The sequence below is a fragment of the Coffea arabica genome, chromosome 8e, assembly GCF_036785885.1.
Source record: "Coffea arabica cultivar ET-39 chromosome 8e, Coffea Arabica ET-39 HiFi, whole genome shotgun sequence".
Lineage (NCBI taxonomy): Eukaryota > Viridiplantae > Streptophyta > Magnoliopsida > Gentianales > Rubiaceae > Coffea > Coffea arabica.
Genome location: NC_092324.1, coordinates 12,806,075 through 12,813,085, shown reverse-complemented (window position 1 = coordinate 12,813,085; position 7,011 = coordinate 12,806,075). Strand labels below are relative to the sequence as shown.

The 7,011-nt window shown below is 36.5% G+C and overlaps 1 pseudogene; it reads right to left on the bottom strand.

Annotated features, from left to right (window-relative positions):
* Nucleotides 1-279: 279 nt before the first annotated feature.
* Nucleotides 280-4,936, bottom strand: LOC113704413 (disease resistance protein RGA2-like; annotated as a pseudogene).
* Nucleotides 4,937-7,011: the final 2,075 nt, after the last annotated feature.

Below are 7,011 nucleotides of genomic sequence, written 5' to 3'. Positions count from 1 at the left end.
TTCGGATTTTCAATCATAGATCATTTCTTCTTTTTTTTAGGGAAAAAATTTTCATGGTTATTTCTTTGGGTCAAGGGCACCCATTAACACATCTAAAATTCATCGAATTTATAATGTATATATACATATCAATAATTATTATTCTCCTTTGCATTTATATGTTTTCCCTATTTAATTTTACCTACACTTTCTTGTATTTATTTATTTTCCATAATTAATCTTACATTTTCAAATGTGGATGGTCTAAAGTAATAGCATTATGAAAAAAAATACTAGAACTGCAATGAAATCCCAAATATCTTCTTCATTTAATACAACCTCTAGCAAATGACTAAATTCATATCAAGTAGGCATTGTATCAATTACGTACTAGTGTTGGTCTTCTCCACACTTACAGGACAGTACACAAATACTTTATTACATAATTATGTTATAAGCAGGCCCACACATACATAATTGTATTATCAAATACTCAGGTCCGGGATGTGCTTAATTTTGTGCCATTCCTCTCCTTTCCTTTTGCACTGTGGTCCCAACAGGGCGCAGCCAAATATAGTCAAACTTTGGAGTGTTGTCATCATTTGAATGCTGGATGGAAGTGTTTCAAGCTTGGGACAATATTTTAGTGTCAAGTCTTGAAGAGAAGTTAGGTGGTTTCCAAACCAGTCCGGCACTGAAGTTAGATTGGGAAAATCATTCAGCTCTAGTTTTTGTAGTGCGGGCAAATATTTGACTTCCTCTGGCAGAGTTATCGCGTTTGACCTTGAAATGCGTAGATGAGTTAGGGATTTGAGGGCTTTAGTCCCCATTGAGAGACTCACCAAATTATAGCATTCGTAGATATTGAAACTCTGCAAAGAAGCAAGGCCTCGCAATCCTTCTTTTGGTAGAGACTTCAGCTGGGCACAGTGCGCGATGGCCAACTCCTTCAAAGCCGTGAGGCTAGCCAAGCTTCTGGGTAAGGCTCGAAGATTCTTCATCTCCCTAATTTCCAGGGATTCAAGAAGGCTAAGATTTTGTAGCATCTCTTCTGGAAAACAACTCAATCCTTCAATGTCCATAATTATAAGGGATTTAAGACTAGTGAGATTGGAGATTGAAGCCCATGCCATGTTCGGGCATTTCCAGACAAGTAACTTCTGTAGGGATGGGATAAGTGGCAATGGCAATGTCAACGTTGGACAATAAACAAAAGACAAGTATTGAAGTTGAGAGAATACCCCCGGAGTATTAGCAGCACCTTGGACTTCTCTTCCTAACATTCCTTCTAGGTTGGGCATCCTCGTTAACTGCAGTTGTTTCAACAATGGGGACATTGCAGCAACAGCGGCAGTACTCTCCTGGGCCCCAACTATGTACTCCGCTGCACTTTGGAGCACATAAACATTTGTTACAGTTGAAATCCAAGGTGGAAAAGATGAACCATTGAAGCCTTGTGTATGCAGCAATTGAAGGTTGGGGCAGGGTTTCAAGGCTTTGAGCACTTCCACATCATTGTGCCTTTCAAACATTCTTTCAGAATCCCAATCCAAATACAACTTGCGGAGACTGTTTTTGAATTAAGCAAGCTTCTTCTGCATCGTTTTTGTCTTCAACCCTCTCAATGTGCCTAATTGATAGCTCTCCTCTAAGCATATTTAAGTCTTTCAACTCACTTAGTCGGAAGCCTCTTTTGCCACCCAGGATGACCATACTCAACGTCCGTAGGCAAGTCAACTTCCCCATTTCACTTGGCATGTGAGTCAATCCCAAGCACCCTCGTAGACAAAGATGTCGAAGATTTCTGAGGAATCTCATGCCTTTGGGTAGACTTTGAAGTTCAGCACAATCATTTAGGTTTAAAATTTGTAAATTCCACAAGTCACAAATTGAATTTGGGTAGTTCAACAATTTCAGATCTTGAAAGATTTAGATGCCTCAAATGTTGCAGGTTGCTTACTGCAAGTGGCAACTTCATAAATTGTTCTTTCAACCACATTGAGCTTACAATGAGCGCCCTCAAGGAACCACATTTTGACAAGAAAGAAGAAAACTGATCAATGCCTGTGCTTGTAATAGGAAAAGCCATTGTTAGCTGATGTCCCAGAAACAACATCATGGTTCTTTTTGACTCTGTTCCACCTTGTTTCGCCTCCATTACAGATTGAGCTAGATCATGGACAAGGTCATGCATGTTAAAAGTGAGGACACTGCCAAACTCATCTTTCGCCATAGCTTGGAACAGTGATCTATAATGTAGTTCAGTCAGCACAGCATCACCAACATCTTCCACTTCCATCGTTCCATTAGATGAAATCAATCCATTTGCCATCCACAAATGTATTACCTCTTCTTTTTCAATTTCAGAGCCCTTGGGAAATACTGCACAATTTGCAAAGCAACCTCTCAACTCTACCGGAAGATTAAGGTAGCTCAATCTCAATGCGGGCAAGATATGTGTTTCAACTTCAGGTAAGTTCCAAAGCTCACTAGATTTCACAAAGTTCCATTCAGTTTCTTCTCTCTTGAATCGTAGAAAGCCTCCGAGAGCCTTTGCAGCTAGTGGAACACCACCACATTTTTTCACAATCTCTTTTCCAATGGCTATAAGGTTAGGATATTTTTCTGCCTCTTGACGACCAAATGCCCGTTGCCTAAACAATGACCAACACTGATTGTTTGACAAACTTGACAGATAATGTTTCTGTAATGTGCCCATTATTGTGGCAACCTTCTCCACACGAGTTGTTGTGACAATTGAACTACCTCTTGAGCCGCATTCCAGAACAGATTTCAGTTTCTCCCATTCCTCTGGATTCTCATTCCAGACATCATCCAGTACAATCAAGTATCTTTTCCCTCTCAACAACTCTTGAAGTTTTCTTCGAAGAGGATCCATGCCTAGGGCTTCAGCAGAAGTCCCTTTTGCAGACTCAATTAAGGCTTTTATTATCCTCTTCACATCAAAATCCTCTGAAACCCAAACCCAGAGTTTTAGCTCAAAATGCTCAATTACGCGCTTACCATTGAAGACCAATTGTGCAAGTGTTGTCTTTCCAAGGCCTCCAACACCCACTATAGGGAGCACTGATACATTTTGATTATCGCTGACTTGATTCACCAATATTTTCACAATCTCGTCTTTCTCCTCGTCCCTTCCAAGGACTAGATCAGGTTCATTTAGCAAGGAACCAGTCTCACGTGTTGCAGTGGAATCAAGCAAAAAGTGGTTGCTCCCACGCTTCTGATCACTTAATCCAAGCTTTATTCTCTCATCAGCAACTGCATCAAATTTTCCATTGATTTCCTTCATCCTTGCTCCAAGCCTGTGCCGAAACCATATGTTTGATGTTGCTGGAAGACAATCCAATACATTGCAACATATGTTGTTGCACTTCGGTTCTCTCGAGACTTCAGTTGCATAATCATCTAATATGTCATCGACTTCATAAGCAATAAGATTGAGCTTCTGCAGCCAAAGCTGAATTGCCTTGTCAGTAAACTGCTTCTGCTCGGCATCTTCAATCACTGCTTTGGTTGTTGATAGCAAGCTTGAAAGCTTTTGTAACTCTGTTTCAATACCACAAAGCAATCCAAGCTCCTCCTGGATTATGGGAGAATTCAGAAATTTTACCAGACTTTCCAATAACGCTTCCATCAAGTGTGACCTGAAAATTACAAAAGAGGAAATGGAAAGTGAATGTTAATTAAGTTCTTAGGGGCAAGGAGAGGGATGTCAAAAGGAAAAGGGCAATTTTTTTTTTTTGGGTATAAGGTATATGTACAAAAAGCTCGATATCATCAAATACAGAAATGAAATGTTTTAAACCTTATGATAACAAAATAAAATAAAATAAAATAAAAAAGGTTCTCATAGTTGACAGCCATCAGTCACCTGGCATATTAATCCCAAAAAAAAAAGGTTGCGAAACCCAGAAAAAATCCTGTAAAAGATAGACTAAAAATAATCAAAATCTGAACAGATAGGAAACTTCTATATATGGTCCCTTCAGACAATTATTCCTACAATTTTAGCTCTTAAGAAACGACAGTGGTTCAAATTTTAAAATGATCGAAGAGTCTAAAAGACTAAAACAATTATTATTTCACCATCCAATGTGAATTTAATTTGAGAATATGACCAAAAGGACTCTTAAAATCTGCCGACAAGATAACCATTAATGCAATTTGTTTGGATAGTAAAATTATCCCAAATAATATTTCGCTTGCATCATAAACACATTTTCCAACCCACCTTTTTATATTTCCAATCACCTTTTTATCTCACATACATCACATCACAAAAAGTACTACAGTAGTTATTCCAAATAATATTTCAAATAATACCCTATCCAAACAAAATTATTATAATGCCTTCATCAAGTTTAAATATTTATATATTTTACCCTTCTTACTTCTTTCATGAAAATATAGTACTCAAAATAATTATATACAAAGAAACACGGGTAATGTACAAAGCACATGCTTCCAAACTGTTGTATCAAAACATGAATAACAGGAAGCCAAATCCCAGCCCTAAAGGTTATTTGGTAGCAAACAAGAATATACTCGTAGAAGTAATGTTAAAAACACAACACAGAGGCTATATTTTGAATCAAAAGACGTGTTTGATGAAGCGAAAAGAAACTCAGCGCTTACTTTTGAATGAATGAGTACTCTGGCAATAGCTGATCTGTAGAATTTGCAAAAGAAATCGCTCCATATGGTGAAGCTACGATTTAAAAAAAAAACTTTAAGTTTAAGAAAATGAAACAAAATTCAGCACTTACTTGGGAGAAAATGAAATCTCTTGTAATAGCTGATGATCTGATGAACGTGCAAAAAATTCCCAGTATGTCGTGCACCTGCTCACTCAAAATTTAAGTATAAGGAGAAGAGAGCATTCAGAGAAAGATGATGATTTCAACCAAAATACAAACCATAAGTGCAAGACTTTTTGCAATGGAGACGGTCCATCATAACGGACAAAGTAGTAGTAGCAGGTAAGGGGTCACTATTTTTTTTTTTTTTTTGTCAAAGGTCAACTTCTATATATAAGGGGTCACTATTTGTTATTGAATAAAAAAAAGTAGAGTGAAATTGCTTATGAGTTTCCTGGCCGTGTTGTATTACAATAAGTGAACCTGTTGACTTATAGTCTAGAATTTTTCCAAGCAATGGAATAAGAAAGTAGATCGAAATTACTACATGACTACAAGATACTTAAAGTAAACTTTACTTTGATCCCTTAAATAGTAGATACATTCGACTCAACTTTTAAACTTTATTTTTAGACGCTTTACCTCCTAAAGTTTAAAATACATTGCACTTTAGTTTTGCACACCTTACTTTCTAAAATATAAAATCCATCCTACAAAAATATCAAAACTAATGAAATAGTAAGCAAGTGATACTCAAAGTTTAGGAATTAAAACTACTAGATAAATTTCATACTTTAGCTATAGAGTGCCAACGGTTAAAATTTAAGAACTAAGAGGGGGGTGGATTTTATATTCTGGGTATGATTAGTCTATTTTGGGGAATGAAGGGAAAAGAAAAGCAAAATTAAAAAATTTTTGTGTTTAAAATCATAAAAATCATAGCAAACATCATGTTAAAAAAGATGACTAGTCTATTTTGTTGAATCTTGTGATCATTAGTGTAGTTTTTATTTATTTGTGTTGTCTAATTTGTTAAATGTGAACTTTGTGAGTGATAAAATATGTGTATTAATTATTTCTAAATTTTAATTATTTTTTTTACTAATATAATTTATATACATGTATAAGGGGTATTTATGGAATCAAAGTTTCATCTCTTTTCTTAAAGTACTTTTTTAATGTTACTTTTTCTAATTAGACTAATTTGTTATCAAAACCTTAACCTTAAGAGAGGTTTGTGTAATTTTACAAACTTCAAGGGAGGCTAGTGATATTATCACATCGCTTCTAAGGGGTTTGAGGGGTGGGTAGATAAGTCCCCAAGGTTGCCTCAAGAGTTGCCGGCTTTTGAGGTTAACTTTGGGATTAGGTTTATTTGCTAACTTTGAAAAAGTCTGACAAAAAAAAAAAAAAACGTGTTGAAGTGGAAGTTTCAGGTTCAGGATGTACCATGGTCAAAAGCGCAATGGATCCTCTGTACCACACTCTGTCTCACATCCTATCCCATTCCTTCTTATCTTGCCAAGTGTCCCTTTATAAACCAAATCCTGAAGCAACCAACTCGGACCATATTTAATTAGTTAACCGATTAATCGGACAGAAAAACTTAATCTCTGTAACCAGTTATCAACTAAAATAAAAAGCCCAATCACAAAATTAGAGATTAAACAAGGGGAAAAAAACCATGAAACTTGAGTCGTCATCTCCACCATACCCTTCGAAACAAAAGAATCAGATGTCACTTCTCAAAAGCATCTTTCGGGTGAAACTCATCATCTCATCAGATATCACTCACAATTCAACAGGTACAATACAAACACAAAAGCACAAAAATTTTTGAACAGAAAACATCTTAAGCAAATAGATCTTCAATCAACAGAGATTTAAAAAAAGAAATCCCGAAACTTAACGACTGAAACAAGACGAACCCATCAATCCCTTTGCATAGATTCTTTGAGTTGCCCACAGAGGAAAAGAGTAACTATTTGAAGGAAAATTCACCTACTCCCACTGTTCAGTTGAAGACTAGCTTTCGTTTAGCAGAAAAGGTTTTGGAGTGGCGATTTTCTTATGCATTGGTATTTCCCAGATGCTGAAAGTGTTAATCTCTGGCCTGCTGCGTCCAAGATAGTTCTTAATTTCATGGATCCTTTTTATTTTCTCAACGATTTGCTGGATAAAATATGGGTAATTATTATTCAATGAAGAAGCAGAGAACCATCATGAATTTGGATTTCTCAATGAACAGGTGGTGAGCGTCATTCAATTGCCTTTCCCGAAACACGCTGATGAGATGATGAGTTTCACCCGAAAGATGCTTTTGAGAAGGAGTGATATCTGATTCTTTTGTTTCGAAGGGTATGGTGGAGAT